The 21,414-nt window shown below is 41.2% G+C and overlaps 1 long non-coding RNA gene across 1 annotated transcript; it reads left to right on the forward strand.

Moving 5' to 3' along the window:
• Positions 1 to 3,890: 3,890 nt before the first annotated feature.
• LOC129784724 (uncharacterized) lies at positions 3,891 to 6,161 on the forward strand. Its single transcript, XR_008747736.1, has 2 exons — positions 3,891 to 5,866; positions 5,949 to 6,161. It is a non-coding gene; the product is annotated as an uncharacterized LOC129784724 (long non-coding RNA).
• Positions 6,162 to 21,414: the final 15,253 nt, after the last annotated feature.

The raw sequence follows: 21,414 nt of genomic DNA on the forward strand, positions 1-21,414 counted from the left end.
GTAACTAGGGCGCAGCAAAAGGAAGCAGGACTGTGCTACTGACCCCATGAACCCATTAGATTAACTTTGTTGTAAAGCAAATCTGCTCTCTGATATCCAGGCTATCTATAGAAACATGTGAGACAGGAATCAACTGAATGAGTCTCATTCTCCAAGAGTAAGACTTGACAGGTCTGAATGTGGGTTTTAAATGCCTGAAAAAGGAAGAAAAGAGATTCTGGTGATGAAAACTTTTTGCAGAACAAAAAGATTCCAACCTGAATCCACATTGTGTAAAGCATTAAGGACATCTTTTTATCTTTGGAAATTATTTTACAGTTAACTGAATAACAACTCTGAAAACAAAGCCTCTTTTTATTCTCTCTCCTTGCATTTGCAATGGGAAGGATTTCAAGAACTGTATTTGATCCATTAGGTTGAGGAACTCACAGCACTGTACATTGGTTTAGTGTACTAAATTTAGTTGACTTCTGTCTCTTTCAATTACCCCTCTAAAAAGGACAGGTGAAAAATGTCTCCCTTTATATCATTTTGTTTGCTGTTAATTCTTCTCTTCTGGTGCTTGCTTGTTTTTTAGGGTAGGCAGAACAGAACAGCTTAAGGGGGAAAATAGCCCTATAAAAAGCTCTTTTGCTGCACTTGAGCTTGTAGAGTCTTCCATTTCATATTTATATCTCATCAGTAAAGTGTCAGGATTGCTGATAAGAACAGAAAAGTCAGATGGAGAATGGACTGAATCTTAACTTTGGTAAAATAGGCTAATTGTAAGAAATCCTGAATGTAAAAGTAAATTCCCATGCATGCTATCCTCATCATTAATGGGAAGCAAAACTAAATACAAGTTTTACATAATTAATCCACTGACTTGTCCATTTCTTCCACAGCAAAGAACTGTAGAGGAATAGCATGCCCTAATTCTTAGAACTGTGCTCCACATCAGAGGTGCTCTTAGACATTTCAGAAACAGTTTACATTCCATTTGGTATCACTTATGTGTATGCCCTCTGTAGGCTATGTGCTACTCTTAACACCCCTCGACCTCTCAAAAGGAGCTAGAAAGTAGGCATGAATTCTGGGGCAGGTCTTGAACTCAACTTTTTCTTTGCAAAGGATACAACAGTGAGAGGCAAAAGGTTTCCGACCATCAAATGGTAATCAAATACTTTGATGAGGAGGAAGCAAAAATATTAATGTATTTTAGTGATCTGTTTAAATTTCCAGAACAGTAATTGTTGAATTTGACTGCTCTCAAAAACCTTGTTCTGAAAACAGAAAGATGCAGCAATGATTTGTTCTGAGTTTCTTCAGAGTCTGAATGATCAAAGACATATCAAAGTCTAATTCCTCCACCTTTTTTCAGTGTTAGGACTGGGCTGATACTCCACAGGGACCAAAACCAAACAAAACCCCCTACCCAAAACAACAACAAACAAAATACAACAACAAAACATTTTAGCCCCTGTCAAGCTGCAAAACCCAGCTGACCCACAGTGATCTAGTGGGTTCCCCAGTACCTGTGCAGGAGTCTTACTTCTGGTCCCAGAGCTCTGAACATTGCAAGCACGGATCTGATTAGACATCAGTTGTATGATCACAAGTGCATCAACTAGCAGTTAACATTGTCTGCACTTAAAGGGGGAAGAAATCAGATTGAATACTAACAGAGATGATGGGAAGACCCAAGGTGGATGGCTCTGTCTTGTTTTGTGGTGAAGAGGAAGCAACAAGGCAACCATTGCTGTAGGAAAGGCCCACACCTTGGAACTTCAACCCTAGGCAAGAATCAGAGAGCCTGTCCAGGAAAGCAATTCCATTTCCTCAGCTCTAAGGACAATGCCCTGGTGTGCCCTGGCCTGTTTCAATGCCTGCCAGTGCCTCAGGTCTGCTATGGCTCTCTCACTTTCAGTGCTCTTCAGGGCAATGTCAATTTCAATAAAGCTAATAATTAGCTTAATGAGGCTAAATAATTAGTCTAATAAAGCTAAACTACTGGTTGGAATAACCAAAAAATTCTCTTGGAAGGCAGAAGGAAGAAGTATATTGACATGAAGTAAGCAAAATACCTGATAAAAGAAAATTCACTTCACCATCAGCACTCAACATCTCACATTCTCGTACACGAGGTACTATGCACATGGGTAAGAAGACAACCACCTCTTGAAAGAGCTTAAAACAAAGCCAACAGGCAAAAACTGTGAAGAACACAGCAAAAACATGACACATTTCAATACATTTGTTTCTCATGCCTGTGGTTCCTCATTGCCTTGCTCACAGTACCTTTAATTTCGGAATGTCAAGTTCAAGCATAAGCTCTGTGGGTTAGCTTAAGAGTTACAGTCTTGCAGCATGCAATTTCATTAACAAATTGCTCATGCTTTGTTAGGGCCTCTCTTGCAATTTTGCTTCTATCACTGCTCTTAAAGATAATTCAGCAGTGTGCTAAACAGCCAAAAATATCATCATCTTTCTTGCAGGCAAGGGGTATATTTTTAGAGGAACATAAACCTGATTTTCAGTGATACTGGATAACTGCAGCTCTTACTGGCTTCAAATGATATCTTGGGCACTACCACCTCAGAAAAGTCAAGCTTTCCATAGAAACAATGGAATTCATCTCCAAAACAGAATAGTTTCCACACAGAGAAAAAAGTATTCTGATCAGATTTAAAGAAAACCTTGTGTTGCACTTACACTAGTGCGGCGAATGAAGAGACGGGACGCAGCTTGATGCAAGCAAGTGTCCATTTATTAGTGATTTTCTTACAATTATATATGTTTCTACCTTCTACATATTACACACTGATTGGTTAAATCTTAAGCATAAAAAACACTGATTGGTTAATATTTAAGGCACACCGTTAGAACAATAGGAACTTACTAGTTTATCTTGACCTAGCAATAATTTTTATTCCAAGGTTAGGGAGTTTCTTTCTACGCGGCTTTCTTGATTACATATCGGCGCCATCTGTTCCCTTATCTGGCTACTTGTTTCTCTGTCCGTCTGGTTGCCTCCTCAACTGTGACGGCTCAGGGGTCTGCAGTTAGCTGGTTCCTTTGCTCCCAGGGCTTGTGCCCTACAAGTTCTAACAAGTCTCTATTCATCAGGCTATCAGTACTTGGACTCTTGTCCTTGAGGCCTTGTCCTACATCTCCCCCTTCCTGTTGCACAAAAAGAACCCCTGAAATCGAGCAAAAACAAGGCACAAGTAATAGAACAAATAAAAAACCAACTAAGACATATTATCAATGTCAAAATAACCCACTGTCTTTGTTCCATACAGTTTTACAATTTCCCCTTTTTGTTTTTGAACAGCTAGTACCAGGTTTGCCATGTTCTGCAGGGCCCTTGCAAACATGACAGCAACCAAGGTAATAGCAAACAAACAATACTGCCAATTGAGTGAATGGATGCCAAAAAAGGCTGAAATTTTCCCAGATTTTGATAACATGTTGCTGCAATGGGGCGCCTAAAATCCACGCAGCACATACCATCAAAATCCTCACAGCCATGTCCTTGAACCAACAACAAGAAGCAGTGGCAATTTTGACTCACATTCTTAACTGCCTACCAAACAAGGTGATTTAACTCTTTAATGCTTTCCCTGCTGTTACTCTGGATAAGAGAAGAACCGTGCGACACGTTCCCATCATAGCCTCCTACTACATTAGCATCCACAGAAAGACAATTATCGACATTCAAAGTGTAAACAATATCAGCTTCTTTTGGATTAACATTATACGTAGGTGGAAGGGCACACCAAACAAGAACTGGTTCAGTCAAAAAGTTGGAAACATCGCATGCCTTCTCTGAACATACCTCTGGGGTCATTCCCTTCGTTCCTTCTCTTTTTTATGCAAAGAGAAACACTTTTACCACAACAGAGAAGCCCCTATTTACATCTCTGAGCCCGGACACAAACCGCAGCTGTATGCTCCACCAGGCTCAGGGCAGGAATCGTTCATGCAGTTACATAGCTATGTATCACTACAAGCATGCAGACACCTATTAGACACTAGATAACCATGTTTATCTTTCCTAGTCTCCTTCACAATACCCAGCTGTTCTCTCATCTCTTGTTAGGTCAAATATTCTCCAGTTTCCTCTCCTATCTCTCTCTTCAGACATGCTCTATCCTCCTCTTTTTTGCTTGTTAATTGCGAGGAGGCAAAGGTTGTGTGTAGCTGGGTGACCATGACCTGATTTAAGTTACAATCAACTAAACACTGAATACAGAAAAAAAAAAAAAAAGCATGGGAGACATAAGGCAAACATCAATAAGGTGGTTAAACTAATTATAATAAAAGCTGTAATACTTTTGAGTCATGGCCCAAAGTTTCCCAGCCGTGAGAAGAGACCAAAGGCATCCCGCCCCTGGCTCTGTTGCAGATCTTTGTTTTAAGGCTTTTAAGTTTTGTATACTTTTGTAAATTAATTCACAGTGGTCACTCAGATTCACATAACACATCCTATCAAAGTCTTCACACTTGTGTCCCTGTGCTAATAATGAAAATCAATAGCAACTCGGTTCTGTAGCAACATATGATGGACAGAATCAACATCTGTTAATAAGCCAGAAAAAAATATAGTATTTGTAGTATTACTTTGTTTAGCAAGCTAGCAGCCTAATTTACTAAGCAAGTTAAAAGCGTGTACTATTCTTACAGAAGAGATTAGAGAAGCAAAAATCTGTTATGCTGCATTCCAGAACTCAGCCTGAGAATTACAGTCTGCTGTGAGTTCTGCGTTACAATCATTTGACACATGTTGGGGTTGCGATTGTGAAAGTTGCCCGTTTACAATTTTCATTGACATTATCACAGCTAGTTGTTTTAAAAGCAACCCTTGAGCTTCCTGATGTTCGACTTGTTGCAAAATATTCTGAAGCCAATCAATCAAGTTAGTATTAAAGTTAGTGACTCTCTAGGACCCTGCAAGACTGTGGCAAGACTCCCCCATCCTGACTGCCTTAATAGCCATCTCATTCATTTGCAAACAGCTGTCCCTGGGATACCTTGCCTGAGTCACAGAATCGGCACAGTTAATTGCTCCAGCCAACTGCTCATAGTTAACAGCAATTCCCCGATTAAGGTTTTCAGTCAAGGCCACTACACATAGCTCACAAAAATCAGATAACCACATCATATACTGTATCAGTTAGTACCATACAAAGCAATGATTTCCAATCATGCAGTGTGAGTGTATAAGGCTCTGCCATCACTTCAAGAAGGGACACAGCAAATGTATTATGAATCCTCCCTTCCCGCACTGCTTTGCTTAACTCTTTAACAGCCTCGTATTGCACAGGCTGCCGCTCTGCAGGTTGATTTGTCTGACAAAATACTGAACATGCCCTAGGGACTCCCAAAACCCATCACTGAAGTGTTTCCCACTTGCATTCCTGCCACCAGTCCCTCAGACCCCCTTTCACCCTCCCCAAAAATACAATCAATGCATCAGGAGAGACGAGGGGGTGGGGGAAAGGTCTAGCTCCTTTTCCAGATCTATAGGACCTGGATCAAAAGGTTTATCAGTGTCAATAAAATCATTGTCCGAGTTGTCCTGTTCCCGTGCTTGGTCCTGTGTTGTGAGGGTCGCTGCAATCAGTGACAGAAGCTTTGGGGGCAGAGGAGGTGTGGACAGAATCGCCATCGCTGACGGTGTCTTGAGAAGAGTCGCGCTGTCGGTGGAATTTACAGCTTCCTCTGGTTTAGCACCGTTAGTAGAATTAGTCCACACTTGGCAAAGAGGAGTCAGAATTTGCCACCAAGATGTTAAATGCATTCCCGACACGGTGTTCCCCTCCGCGGCAGCATCATACAATTGGCTGCTGTATGTACACACTTTCATTCTTTCAAAGTCTCTAAAGTTTCTTGGCTGCTCGCCTGTCTCAATGAGTACAGGTTTCTAAAGCTTCTTAAAATTTCTTCAAATATTTAAAATCTCTAAGGTTTCTTGGCTGCTCACCTGTCTCGATGAATACATGTGTTATCCTCGGAGTTTAGGTTGTCCGCCTGGTCCAGACAGCAAGACGATCGTTCAGCCAAGCCGTCTCCTCCGGAACGCAGCCCTCTTCCACGAGCTGTCTTTTTTCCGTCCTTATTCTTCCAAGGCTTCGGAACACCACCATAGGGGTCACCATTTGAGGAGACTGAGGCACGGACTCCCTGATCTGACTAGAAGACCCTTTATGAGTCCATATACGTCTCTTTCTGGGGACGAACCCTGATTCCCCGTTACAGATTTCCCACAGCTCACCTCTCACCTCCGGAGGGATTTCAGGCCGGCTCCTGCTTCCTTTCAGCAGATCATTCACAGTTCTGTGGGATTCGCTGCATGTCGCTCAGATAGGCGATTCGAGAGCCCTTCACTTTAGATCCTTAAACGCATCACGTCGGGGTCACCAATTTGCGGCAAATGAGGAGACGGGATGCAGCTTGATGCAAGCAAATGTCCATTTATTAGTGATTTTCTTGCAATTATATACGTTTCTACCTTCTACATATTACACACTGATTGGTTAAATCTTAAGCGTAAAAAACACTGATTGGTTGATATTTAAGGCACACCGTTAGAACAATAGGTACTTACTAGTTTATCTTGACATAGCAGTAATTTCTATTCCAAGGTTAGGGAGTTTCTTTCTACGCGGCTTTCTTGATTACATATTGGCGCCATCCGTTCCCTTATCTGGCTACTTGTTTCTCTGTCCGTCTGGTTGCCTCCTCAACTGTAGCGGCTCAGGGGTCTGCAGTTAGCTGGTTCCTTTGCTCCCAGGGCTTGTGCCCTACAAGTTCTAACAAGTCTCTGTTCATCAGGCTATCAGTACTTGGACTCTTGTCCTTGAGGCCTTGTCCTACACACTAGAAATGGATGACAAGTTTCAAAGCTATTTTTAGGAGGTCTTTGACTTGAGGAAAGGAAATAAGCAATCAGTGAGGTAACTCACTGCCACACATGGAACCAGCTAATGTATGAAGATAACAGAGGCAAAAAATGTTGTCAGTCTCTAAAGTGGTATATCAAGTAACATTTGGACTGGATAAGAGAGTTTTAAATTCCACCTCATCCCAGGTTTGACAACACTGATTAAAATAACCCCAAATCCTACAAATTACTGATCACCAGCTCCATCGGTGACAAAAGGAACTAGTTGTTAGACCATGTCCAGATATTTTCAGCACCATGTTTTCTTCTGAATGTGGTGCCGTTCACTCTATACCTTTCAGTATGGCTATCACCAAGCATTATTAGAAGTGAGTCAGGGACTGCACATTTGCTAGTGCAGATCCACCTTCACCATTCCAAAGAAAACATGTCCATAATGACAGATTAGTGAGAATGCAGGAATAAAGGCATTTTTATAGATATATCTGTTTTCAGAAAGGAATTCAGTTTATTAATAAGACTATTTTTGTTGAAGTTTAGCAGCAGATAGACAAAATTAGCTGGAGGGTTACTTACTTTCAAGTAGATCCAGTGTTCCACTCCTCTCCTGGCAGAAAAGAAAAGTACCTTCAGGTTTTCAAGGCACAGATTGTGTAGTTCTTGTGGTATGAACTAATTTCTTTTAACATTCAGCTGTGCAACTCACCAGTTCCAAGGACTGCGTGTTATAGTTTGCATTCTGAACAAAGCTAAGTACCTTTCCTTCCAGGGCTCTTTTGTCTTCTAAATGCATCCTCCTTGGTTGTATTTCATGTTACTGTGTTCTCACTGCTTCTCTATAAATGAACATACTAATCCTTAATTTTCTAGGTTTCTTGCTCCATTTGCCAAAGAAGCATTTTTCTTCTCTCAGGAGCTGCAGATGCAGATTACCACTGTGCCAGCTTCTTCCTGTCTGGAGTGGTTTGGCAAAAGGAATTAGTTCAGGAAAGTTCATAAACGTCTATTTTCTTTTCACTTCTACTACACTTCACAGCTGTCTCACTGTGCTCTTGTCACTTTTCTTTTGAGTATACTTATGAAAAACCATCACAGCAGCTAAGGTCTGCAGGGTTGGAAAGCTGACCTTCCAACACAAGGGGCAGAAATACGGGAGGCAATCTTTCTCCCATCAAATAACAGTTCCTCCACAACCCTTTTACTGTTTGGGATATCCCTGAGAAAATGCAAAGCCTCAATTTTGGCTTGTTGCAGCATTCACAATGATGGAGAAAAAGCTGTCAGGTTTCACTTGTCAGCAGCTTAGGCAGTTGTGGAACTTGAGGTCCATTTGAAAATACTTCAGTTATTTGTATGCAGTAGACCTAAACGCAAGGGCATTAAAATCTGACATGAAAGCCTATATGAGCAGGATATGCTCTAGTCTGAAAGAAAACAGGTTTTGATTGAGATAAGATGAAACAGACAACTAGAAAGAAGCACAAGTGCAATACTGCTGGTTGACTTCATGTTTAAAAACATGGCACATCAGTGCAGAGAAAAACTAGTCTGTAGCATCCAATTAGAGCTGCTGCATTTTTCTAAGCTGTCCGGCTTACTCTGCATCCAGGCAAAACAATTCACGGAAATAGTATATTCCCTTCTTTACGTATCACTTCAGGAGAAAAGGAAAGAAAAAACAACAGACAAGACGACACACAAACCCCCAAAACTGTTGCTATAGAGGTATCATCTACAGAGATAAAGAAGGCCTAAAATGAAGCAAGAATTCATAGAATCACCTTTCTAAATCTTCAGTTGCTCGGTCTTGAAAATATGGGGGAAGAAAACTGAAATGCACGTGAGTTAGCATGCAGTTGCATAAAGCTATCCATGAGATCAACTAGGACTCTAGGAATTTCCAAAGAAGTTGATCCCACCACATCTGCTTTCTCCCTACCTGTGAGAAAGGACATCATGAAAATCAACCTTCAGACAGAGGAGATTCCTTCTCCCTTTGAGTACTGCATCATCACAGAGAGCCCAGCACCCCCAAAACAGCAAGAGAGATGAAGGAACTGGCACTTACTGCCACAGAGCATTTCCAGTCGGTTTGATACTGCAGGTCAGCTACAAGCAACAGGATCCAACTCACGTTCAAAGAGCTCCAGCTCTACGTCTTATTGAACAATGGAAGTGGTGCACTCTGGAAACTCTAATTTAGATGTCCCACTATATATGCTGGTAAAAGCATATATATATATATACACACATACATACATATATATATATATATATATATATACACATACATATATATACACACACACACACTGATTATTAAGACATAATCTGGGGTTTGCCTCACACCTCCTGCAATGAAGCTACTGATACTTACCTATCGTCACGCATATAGGGCATTGCAAACCATCCTTGAAACAACTCATCAGCAACTAGTAGACTCTGTATTAAAACTGTAGCAGTATTAATATTTGATGTTTTCACAACAGTAAAGATTTATTTATTTTTTAAAAAGCAGAAAAGTCTGAGAAAGCCATTATTTGTCATGGGATGATCCAAAGGCTGTTAATCTCCTGTCTACACCTTAAAGAAAGAAAAGAGGAGAAAAATCTAATTTAAACAAGTGTTATTAGGGATAAAAAATTCAGACTGATGTTACATTAAATTGTTTGGGAGGCTGAGGTATCAAGCCATGGTCTTCAGTATAAAAGAAAATTATAGGGTCTATCAACCAGAGAAGCGGTGCTCTGAGCCTATATGCTGGCATGCTTACAGTTTTTTTCATGTCTGGCAGGTTGTTTTACAAACTAAACTCAGCAAGATGAAAATTCCACTAGAAGGTGCTTCAGATGGTTTTGCTAATAATTTTGATCAGCTGAAATGGAGAAAAACATAACTTCATTTATTTGGCTTTTCCAGAGCCTGTCAAGTCTGAGCAGAACCATTAATTTCCCCCTTCTGCATCTCCCCCACCTTCTTCCAGAAAAGTCGCACTTCAATTTTATTTTTTTTCTACAAGTATTCTGCATAATCAGCCTTTGTTCCCAAAACAAACTTTGGTCATTCTTTGTTCACTTCCTTTGCTAGAAGGAAGTGCCATTTCTTGAGAATATTCATTGGAGGCTGGTACTGCTACCGCTGCAAACATGGAAGTGCTAACCACATCTATTGGCTTTTGTTTTAAGAGCCTTTTAACCAACTTTGTTAATGGACTGAATGCAATTTAGATATGGAACTTGGCTAAAATGTAGCTTCAATTGGCTATTAAAATTTAAGAGCCAACTAAGACAGCTAATTACAAAAAAGCTCCAGTGATAATGCTAAGCAGAACTAGTAATAGCAAATGACAGTCTGTCTAGTCTTATTCCCAAAGGGAAAGAAACTCTTAACTAAGAAGTCAACCACACAATGTGCAGAAAACCTAACTGCATTAGTGTTATTATGGCATCCCAAATCTGGCAGCTCACTAGGATAAAACAGTGAGTAAAGTCTGTCAAACTACTCAGGAAAGCAACTGACCCCCTTCTTAATGCTGGCTGTAACAGACATTGGGAATTACGTTATCATTTTATATTAACTTATTGGCAAATATTCCTATAAAAATTAGCAAAGCAGCACCATCTAAAAAATATCTTATACCCATCCTGAATTTGATTCTTTTGCCAGATATTTTAGGTTAAGGAAAAAAAATAGAAACAATCTGTCTGCAAAGTGTTCAAGCACTAAAAGAAGCATTCTGTGCTTCATTATCAATAGCCTCATTACACCATCAGCTGAAGTGCCGACTAGTTCTCCTGTGAAGATTTATCATGTATAGTGGCCACTTTGAAACATAGGTAGCGGAGTCTTTAACATTCCCTACTCAAGAGTCTCCCTGCTGTGCCTGTAAATGTCAGTCCGGTTTTTTCACGGCTGTGCGCACAGATTGGAAACAGCAGGAGAGCTTGGGAGTATGACTGCAATACCAGTAAGGACACTTGTCTTCATGGCACTGCTCAAGTGATTCTGGGAATGCAGGACCCTGCTGTTCTCTAATATTTACACACACCTGGAGCCATCAGGAGCAGTAGATGCAGTCTAAAGGCAGCTTGCTTCTTTTGTGTTGGGGGCTTTACTTTCAAACAGGGATGGCAACAAAATCCTACCGTTTCCCTATCCCTGTTTTGCAAAACAACACACACGTGTGCAAGCACATACAGCACGCAGTATGTACAGTAGTACTGCAGGGATTATCACGGCCTTCCACTTCGCTTATCCTGACCATCCCACGCTTTAAAACATCATTGCAGTTCACAGTGAGCCAAAGACATTCTTGCTTGCCAAGACTGTAGTTTTGCAGTCTCTTGTGAGCAACGGCAAGCCCTGAAACAACATTCACCTAGGATGGAAAGCACCCTTTTTCTTCGCAGAACACTTGCCAGTACAAACTTTTTCCAGGACTTTTTTGGGGTGGGAAGAGGCAGGGATGGCTTACGAAATCTGCACCTCAGAACATTCTTTTCAAATATATGGAAATATCTGTGTTCCCTGCATTTGGCTTTGGCAGTCTCAAAAGAAAACACACTGCTTGTAAACTTCAAAATAAAGAGAGAAAGTTTACTGGTAAATGAGTTTCTAAAACAATTAAAATGTCAAACAACTAAAGTACAAAAGAATGACATTAACTTTGAGTATGCAAGACAGCAAGAGAATACAATATGCTTTCCTGACAACAGTTCTTCAGAATAGTATAACATACTTTTTGAACAAAATGATTAAATGAAGTCATTAAAATGATAGTTTGGTTTGAGGAGTTTTAAATATGAGAGAGGCTTTAGCAGTCCTATTTTTGCATCTGAAATTAAAAGAATGCTATGCTTAAAGTCACCAGCCACACTTTGCTGATTGAGTCTGTATAGCAGTCAGAGTAGAAACGAACTTTTAAATATGTTATTCCAGTTTCATTTCCAAAATATGGATTCCCTTGTTTTCAAAACATAACCTCTGCATTCATTCAACATTTTATGCTATAACATATTTATTTCAGTAGCGATTCGGACATAAAATCAAGCTAGCAGAGCACTGGACGTCCACACAAATACACCACCCACTGGCTCACATGCATTCGTTTTGGTTTGCCGAACTTCATAAAGCACTCTCCCTGATAAGAATAATGTTCATGCCCTAACATTTTTTTTCTTTTTTGCAGTATCTAAATGTAAAGTAGTGGTATTTCACACCAAAATTAAACACTGCATTTTTTTACTTACAACTCTGAAAACAAGACTCAAAGCCAGGCAAGGAAGTACTTTTAAGAAAGGTTTTGTAAGGTTACATGCTTCTCAACTATGAAAAAAAGGTAAACCATTATTTTGTTATGAGAAGCACATGTGAGTCAAGCTTCCACTGGAACTAGACACTTTACAAAATTATTAATAATTACAGCTTTTCACTAACATAAAAAGAAAACCTGAGGGGGCGGTTGAGAATGGACCTTGGGTTTTGGTTTGTCCTTTTCTTTGCCCTGGGCCCTATGTCTGAAATTCTGGTCTCCTCCTTTCCAGAGAAAATCTGAATAATTAGAAAAGTGACACAAACACAAATACTATGAAAAAAATAACTAACATTCACTACCTGTTCTCCAAATAATTGTTTAAACATATTTTGTAACAAACTGGAATGCAAGGATGTGATTTTTGTCTTACATTCTCTTTTTTTAATTCAAACACTTGAAAAATATTTAAAAGGTGTCTCTACCATTTCAGACTTCCTTTTGGTGTACATCTAAGTGGCACTCAATAGGACTTACTCAAAATTAGAAGAAATCAGATGCAACACCACTGTTCTTTATAAAGTACCCACAACAAAAGTAAATAAAGCTTTATTTCTACACTATAAAGCAGAAAAAAGCACTTTAGTTTGCCTTTAAGATATGAATTTGTGTATATAAAGAAAACACATCCTCACTTCAAAGTTGGCAAAACTTTGCATTCGTATCGAAGTATTCATAAATTGTGCAAATATTTTAATAAAACATGTATTCTTCAAAACAGGTACAAACATCATTTCAGGATTCATCACTTTAAAAGGAATGAAATAGATTCCAGTGCTACAGTAACTGAAAAAAAAAGACAACACAGAGGTAAGCCACAGAGCAACTTAATCTGTTGTTCCATCTATAGTTTACTTCTGGACTCCCCTTCTGGATGCTGTGCCTTTCTTGGCTTTGGTGAGGTCACCTTCACCTTCTGGTAGCTACTGCATCAGCAATTCAAACAACAACAACAACAAAAAAAAGACAAGACTTTCTAAAAAAATAACAGAAACATATCAGAAGAAAATATGTATAGTCTTAAAGAGGACAGATCGACTCAAATCATGCATTTAGTTTTGACTGGGGGGCAGGCGAACACATGATAGGGACGCAGAAGAATTTACCACAACTTCTGGGCACAACATTTTTTCCTGAAAAACATGTTGTACAATTCAGCTTCTCAAACGGTAGCATTACATACCTTGGAGCCAACTTAATAGCTCAGGTCCGCTAAAGGATGAAGAATCCGATCCTCTTCAAAACCTAAACCCCTCCTTCCTCCCCATGCACCAACTTTTAGTTCCATGATCCCTCCCAGCATTAAGCCATTTTTGGTGCTCTTTAGCCCTTCTGCTAAGCTGATCCAGCTCCACAATCTGGCAAAGAACTTTTCTTTGGTCTAATAGTCTAGTGAGCTGCAGCATTTTACGAGCATTCTGAATGAAGCTTATACAAGGGGTGGTGGAAGGCACACAGGTAGAAAAAAGGAAGATTTTTGTTTGGCACTGTTGAGCTGTTAAATCAGCTCAGCTATCAGTGCAACTTCACCTACAAATTTCAAGCTATTATTTGGCAATATTTTATTAGCAAGTGCAGCAAACAGTGCCATCTAAGTAAGATTCCTAACAAACTTGGCAGGCAGGTTGTTCAAAAAGACCATACTCAAATGCAGCAATAAAAAACTCCCTGCACTTTGATTCTTTCCTGCCCACTAACAGGGAAAAGGGGGAAAAAACCCAACAAAACACCACAGCTCATTTCTGTAAATCACATTCAACTGTAGTCACTTTGAGAAAAAAATATTACTTACCATAAAAATTGCTACCATTTTCACAAATGCAGTAGCAGTAATAAGTTTTTCATCTCTTAGCCACAGTATTACTTGGTTTACATTTTTTTTTTATCCTGACTTCACCCTTGAAGTCAGTATGCCTAACTATTTAAGTTCTTGCTTGTAAAACTATATGTAACTCTACAGTTCCTGTTAACCTTTTAATCTGGATTACTGACAAAGAAAAAAAGATAAAATTGAGTTTCATGGAAGTCTGTAAGAAAGAAGCTGTTTGCGTAAGACAACAGCCTTTGAGCAGTATGAGTCACTGATTGTTCAAGCTCAATGAGTATGTCTGGGGGAAAGTAAGAGGTAGAGAACAATACAAACCAAACCCAAACAGTTTTGAGTCTACCCAAAGCCAAAACCACACCAAGAAAAGCAGCAAACTACTGCAAACAGTTTTGCTTTCCTGTTTGCTTAATTTTACATAACTTAATTTGCTCTGAAAATGTTGATTTGAAATTAAAAATACCAAAATTTGCTCTGAAGAATTCTAGTCTTGAAAATAAAATGGAGAATAAAAAAATATTCTTGTTCCTTTTTTGTCCAAAAGCACTTGCTGCATTCAACACATAACTATAAAAAAATTGCCAGACAATACATCTTTGATTAACAAATCACTTTAAAAAAAACAACACAACGGACAGCTCTGGTGATAGTCTCTCATTGAGCAGAGCAGCTTTACCAATGAAAAATATGTTCCGGCAAAACACACCTCTGCCTCCCCCCCCAGCTGCTACGTAAAAATCAAATCCATTCTGGTACCCTTACATAACTAAAAGATATACAAGCAGGTATCATAAAAGGAAGTAGTAAATTAACTATGTAAATCTTTCCTTCTCTCAGCTAAATTCTGGCATATGTTCAAGAATTATTTTATAATTTTCAGAGTCACAAAAGTATTTCAGCTACTATAACTGAATTCTAGCAATAGACGGTTCTCCTGATATTTCAAATGGAGTATTCAGTGGTATGTAGGTCAAGCGGTCCTACCAATTGCATGAGCTGTAAGTTTTCCTCTCTCCACCCCTCCCGAGATTTTTTTTTCCTGGAATCTTTGTATTGCAACAGAAAGCAGAGAACGACCCAAGTTTTCTCTTCAAGAAAATACAATAACCTGATCTTTTCCCCTTTCATTAATCCTCACTGGTTATGACTGAGGTAACCGTGATTTTTCTTCTCATCCAATCATAAGACTGTGTGATCAAACACAGCAAAGACAGGTCAAGTTCATGGTTCTGCTATCACAAAGATGGTCAATATGAAAATGATGAACTTCAGCAGGAAGGTGTCGGTTTATAGAGAAAAAAGAAATGAGTTACCAGATTTTCGCATTTGTATTTCAAGAAGGTAGTATTTCATGGTTGTCACAGGCAATACAAGCAACTGCAGCTCACCCATTCCTCATTCAGCAAGAGCTTACCCATTTCTAGTGCCTATGCTGGAACATCAAAAAGGAGAAGACAGCTGCCCTGTCTCTGATTTGTCCTTTATGTTTATTGCATTAATGAATTGTTTTCAAGACTTTTCTAAACAAACTATGATCATGGAGAATCTCCAAGTGAATCATAACAAAAAAGGGAAAAAATCCTTGTTGTGGTCCCTCTATTCATAATTTCAAACTTAAGCAGCAGAAAGACTCTCTTAAACTAAGTTAATTATGTTCAAGTCAAAATGACTGCTCTGAACCCAGGTTTATCTTCAAACTTTTCAGCTATTTCAGAACTAAAGGTCTTCTGTACCAAAAAGCTTGTCTGTGTTTTCAAAATTAATTAGTTTGATAACATATACTGCCCCCTCCCCACAAACTTTTCGGGTGGGAGAAACGCCAGCTCCATTCCTGAAAACAGGAGAAGTCCTGTGTAAGCAGCACCAAATGAGGACACAAATCTATTACAAGGAAAGGAGAGAGTTTATATAAAGCAGCTTAAACTGAATTAGGTTGAAACAGCAATTTAAATGCGGAAGAACTATATAGGCAAAAACAAACCAGATGGTGTCACTGCACAGCTTGTTTTGAGACTGGAAAAAAGTTCAGCAGAGGCATAGAGTCTCACAGGCTCTAGAGGAATTATTAGACGAGTTGACTGTGATATCTGTGTAAACAATATTATAAAGCAACTTCAGAAAAGAAGCCCAGCAGTACTGCGTATAGTTTTGGGCTCTATCCTTCAATAAAGTTATGGGCAAAATGGAGGTAGGGGAAATACCAGGGGTGGTGATCATGGCTTCTAGATTTAGGAAAATATAATAAATAAATTGAATTTAACCAGTTTATCTGAAGAAAGGAAAAAATTAGAGAGAGATGTGATGTGCAAATGTGTACCACGTGCAAAAGGTTGCTGCATAAAATGAGAGCAATTTTCATGTCCACAGTGGATAGGACAACTAATAACCATAAGGGAAATTTGTATTAGGTACTGAAGATATCAAAAGAAGATACTCAGCCTTATGAAATCCTTTTTAGTAGAAAGGACAGTAAAGTATTACAAGTGGTGTTGACCTGGGCTGTTTTAAAACCTTAATCATAGAGGTTTTAACAGAAAATATTGGCACCCATGTAGAGAGATAAGCCTGTCCTTATCTACCCTGTTCAATACTCCATCAGGGAAGGTGTCAGAAAGGAGTTCTGTTGGTAGTTCTCACACTGCCCCGGTAGGCACCTGAAAGGCACCACAAAAGTTGTTCTACCTGCTTTCTGGGCTGAGATGGGGAACTGCTGAATTTTGGACTCGGCTGGAGACAAACTGTTCCAAGGCACACCCATGCACAACTCCAACAGGGAAGGTGGCAAAAAGGAATTCTTTAAGTAGTTCTCACACTGCCCTGGTAGCCAGATGAAAGGCACCACAAAAGGTGTTCTACCTGCTTTCTGGGCTGAGGTGGGGAACCGCTGACTATTGGACTCGGCTGGAGACAAACTGTTCCAAGGCACACCCCATGCACAACTCCACAGGGGAAGGTGCCAGAAAAGAGTTCTCTTGATAGTTCTCACACTGCCCCTGTAACCAGCTGAAAGACACCAGAATAGTAGGGCTACCTGCTTTCTGGGCTGAGATGGGAACAGCTGACTTTTGGACTAGGACAGAGATAAACTGTTTGAAGGCACTACCTATGCACAACTCCACCGGAGAAGGTGCCAAAAAGGAATTCTTTTGGTAGTACTGGCACTGCTCCGGTAGCCAGCTGAAAGGCACCACAAAAGTTGTGCTACCTGCCTTCTGGGCTGAGATGGGGAACCGCTGACTTTTGGACTTGGACGGAGAAAAACTGTTCCAAGGCACTACCTATGCACAACTCCACCGGGGAAGGTGCCAGGAAAGAATTCTATCAAAAGTTCTCCCACTACCTTGATACCCAGATGAAAGGCACCACAAAAGTTGGGCTACTTGATTTCTGGGCTGATATGCGGAACCGCTGACTTTTGGACTCGGCTGGAGAAACACTGTTACAAGGCACAGCCCATGCACAACTCCACCGGGGAAGGTGCCAGAAAGGAGTTCTGTTGGTAGTTCTCACACTGCCCCTGTAGCCATATGAAAGACACCACAAAAGTAGGGCTACCTGCTTTCCCGGCTGATATGGGGAATCGCTGACTTTTGGACTCAGCTGGAGAAACTGTTCCAAGGCACAACCCATGCACAACTCCACCGGGGAAGGTGTCAGGAAAGAATTCTTTTTCTAGTTCTCACACTGCCCCGGTAGCCAGATGGAAGGCACCACAAAAGTTGTGCTACCTGCTTTCGGGGCTGAGATGGGCAACCGCTGACTTTTGGACTCGGACGGAGAAAACTGTTCCAAGGCACTACCTATGCACAACTCCACCGGGGAAGGTGCCAGAAAGGAGTTCTGTTGGTAGTTCTCACACTGCAAAGGTAGCCACATGGAAGACACAACGAAAGTTGTTCTACCTGCTTTGTGGGCTGAGATGGGGAACCGCTGACTTTTGGACTCGGCTGGTGACAAACTGTTCCAAGACACTACCCATGCACAACTCCACCGGGGAAGGTGTCAGGAGAGAATTCTTTTTCTAGTTCTCACACTGCGCCGGTAGCCAGATGGAAGGCACCACTAAAGGTTGTCTACCTGCTTTCTGGGCTGAGATGGGGAACCGCTGACTTTGGACTCGGACGGAGAAAACTGTTCCAAGGCACTACCTATGCACAGCTCCAGCGGAGAAGGTGCCAGGAAGGAATTCTATCGATTGTTCTCCAGCTGCCCCGGTGGCCAGATGAAAGGCACCACTAAAGTTGTGCTACCTGATTTCTGGGCTGAGGTGGGCAACCGCCTGCAGGAGTGGGCTGGAAACTAGGACCATGCGTGGCAATCAGTTAGCTGAGGGGAATGTGCTCGAGCTTGTCTAGACAACAATTAACATGATGAGACGTGTTTACAGAGCACAGGGGAGTGGGAGACGGATGGCACCAAGGAAAGGGAACACCTTGCTGTTAATTGATGGCAGTTAACCACCAATCAGGGATTGCCTAGTATGCAAGGCTTAGCTTCAAGAACCAATCTGTTTAAAACGCGCAGCTTCTGAAAGTGTATACAAACTCGTGCTTCTGTGCAATAAATTGACTTTTGCTTGCATCAAGCTGCGTCCCGTCTCTTCATTCGCCGCAAATTGGTGACCCCGACGTGATGCGTTTAAGGATCTAACGTGAAGGGCTCTCGAATCGCCTATCTGAGCGACATGCAGCGAATCCCACAGAACTGTGAATGATCTGCTGAAAGGAAGCAGGAGCCGGCCTGAAATCCCTCCGGAGGTGAGAGGTGAGCTGTGGGAAATCCGTAATGGGGAATCAGGGTTCGTCCCCAGAAAGAGACGTATATGGACTCATAAAGGGTCTTCTAGTCAGATCAGGGAGTCCGTGCCTCAGTCTCCTCAAATGGTGACCCCTATGGTGGTGTTCCGAAGCCTTGGAAGAATAAGGACGGAAAAAAGACAGCTCGTGGAAGAGGGCTGCGTTCCGGAGGAGACGGCTTGGCTGAACGATCGTCTTGCTGTCTGGACCAGGCGGACAACCTAAACCCCGAGGATAACACATGTATGCATCGAGACAGGTGAGCAGCCAAGAAACTTTAGAGACTTTGAAAGAATGAAAGTGTGTACATACAGCAGCCAATTGTATGATGCTGCCGCGGAGGGGAACACCGTGTCGGGAATGCATTTAACATCTTGGTGGCAAATTCTGACTCCTCTTTGCCAAGTGTGGACTAATTCTACTAACGGTGCTAAACCAGAGGAAGCTGTAAATTCCACCGACAGCGCGACTCTTCTCAAGACACCGTCAGCGATGGCGATTCCGTCCACACCTCCTCTGCCCCCAAAGATTCTGTCACTGACTGCAGCGACCCTCACAACACAGGACCAAGCACGGGAACAGGACAACTCGGACAATGATTCCATTGACACTGATAAACCTTTTGATCCAGGTCCTATAGATCTGGAAAAGGAGCTAGACCTTTCCCCCACCCCCTCGTCTCTCCTGATGCATTGATTGTATTTTTGCGGGAGGGTGAAAGGGGGTCTGAGGGATTGGTGGCAGGAATGCAAGTGGGAAACACTTCAGTGATGGGTTTTGGGAGTCCCTAGGGCATGTTCAGTATTTTGTCAGACAAATCAACCTGCAGAGCGGCAGCCTGTGCAATACGAGGCTGTTAAAGAGTTAAGCAAAGCAGTGCGGGAAGGGAGGATTCATAATACATTTGCTGTGTCCCTTCTTGAAGTGATGGCAGAGCCTTATACACTCACACTGCATGATTGGAAGTCATTGCTTTGTATGGTACTAACTGATACAGTATATGATGTGGTTATCTGATTTTTGTGAGCTATGTGTAGTGGCCTTGACTGAAAACCTTAATCGGGGAATTGCTGTTAACTATGAGCAGTTGGCTGGAGCAATTAACTGTGCCGATTCTGTGACTCAGGCAAGGTATCCCAGGGACAGCTGTTTGCAAATGAATGAGATGGCTATTAAGGCAGTCAGGATGGGGGAGTCTTGCCACAGTCTTGCAGGGTCCTAGAGAGTCACTAACTTTAATACTAACTTGATTGATTGGCTTCAGAATATTTTGCAACAAGTCGAACATCAGGAAGCTCAAGGGTTGCTTTTAAAACAACTAGCTGTGATAATGCCAATGAAAATTGTAAACGGGCAACTTTCACAATCGCAACCCCAACATGTGTCAAATGATTGTAACGCAGAACTCACAGCAGACTGTAATTCTCAGGCTGAGTTCTGGAATGCAGCATAACAGATTTTTGCTTCTCTAATCTCTTCTGTAAGAATAGTACACGCTCTTAACTTGCTTAGTAAATTAGGCTGCTAGCTTGCTAAACAAAGTAATACTACAAATACTATATTTTTTTTCTGGCTTATTAACAGATGTTGATTCTGTCCATCATATGTTGCTACAGAACCGAGTTGCTATTGATTTTTATTATTAGCACAGGGACACAAGTGTGAAGACTTTGATAGGATGTGTTACATGAATCTGAGTGACCACTGTGAATTAATTTACAAAAGTATACAAAACTCAAAAGCCTTAAAACAAAGATCTGCAACAGAGCCAGGGGCGGGATGCCTTTGGTCTCTTCTCACGGCTGGGAAACTTTGGGCCATGACTCAAAAGTATTACAGCTTTTATTATAATTATCTTTAACCACCTTATTGATGTTTGCCTTATGTCTCCCATACCTTTTTTTCCTGTATTCAGTGTTTAGTTGATTGTAACATAAATCAGGTCATGGTCACCCAGCTACACACAACCATTGCCTTGTTAATTGCTTGTTAATTACAAGAAAAAAGAGGAGGATAGAGAATGTCTGAAGTGTAAAACTGTACGGAACAAAGACAGTGGGTTATTTTGACATTAATAATATGTCTTCGTTGGTTTTTTATTTGTTCTATTTCTTGTGCCTTGTTTTTGCTCGGTTTCAGGGGTTCTTTTGTGCAACAGGAAGGGGGAGATGCAGGAGCAGGCTGCAAACTAGGACCATGCGTGGCAATCAGTTAACTGAGGGGAGTGAGCTCGAGCTTGTCTAGACAACAATCAACATGATGAGCTTGTCTAGACAGCAATTAACATGATGAGGCCTGTTTGCAGAGCACGGGGGGGGCGGGAAACGGATGGCACCAAAGTTGGAGCCAAGGAAAGGCAACACCTTGCTGTTAATTAACCACCAATCAGGGATTGGCTAGTATGCAAGCCTTAGCCTCAAGAACCAATTAGCTTAAAACGCGCAGCTTCTGAAAGTGTATATAAAGTCGTGCTCCTGTACAATAAACCGACATTTGCTTGCATCAAGCTGCGTCCCGTCTCCTCATTCGCCGCAAATTGGTGACCCCGACGTGATGCGTTTAAGGATCTAACGTGAAGGGCTCTCGAATCGCCTAT

The sequence above is a fragment of the Falco peregrinus genome, chromosome 6 (assembly GCF_023634155.1).
Source record: "Falco peregrinus isolate bFalPer1 chromosome 6, bFalPer1.pri, whole genome shotgun sequence".
Lineage (NCBI taxonomy): Eukaryota > Metazoa > Chordata > Aves > Falconiformes > Falconidae > Falco > Falco peregrinus.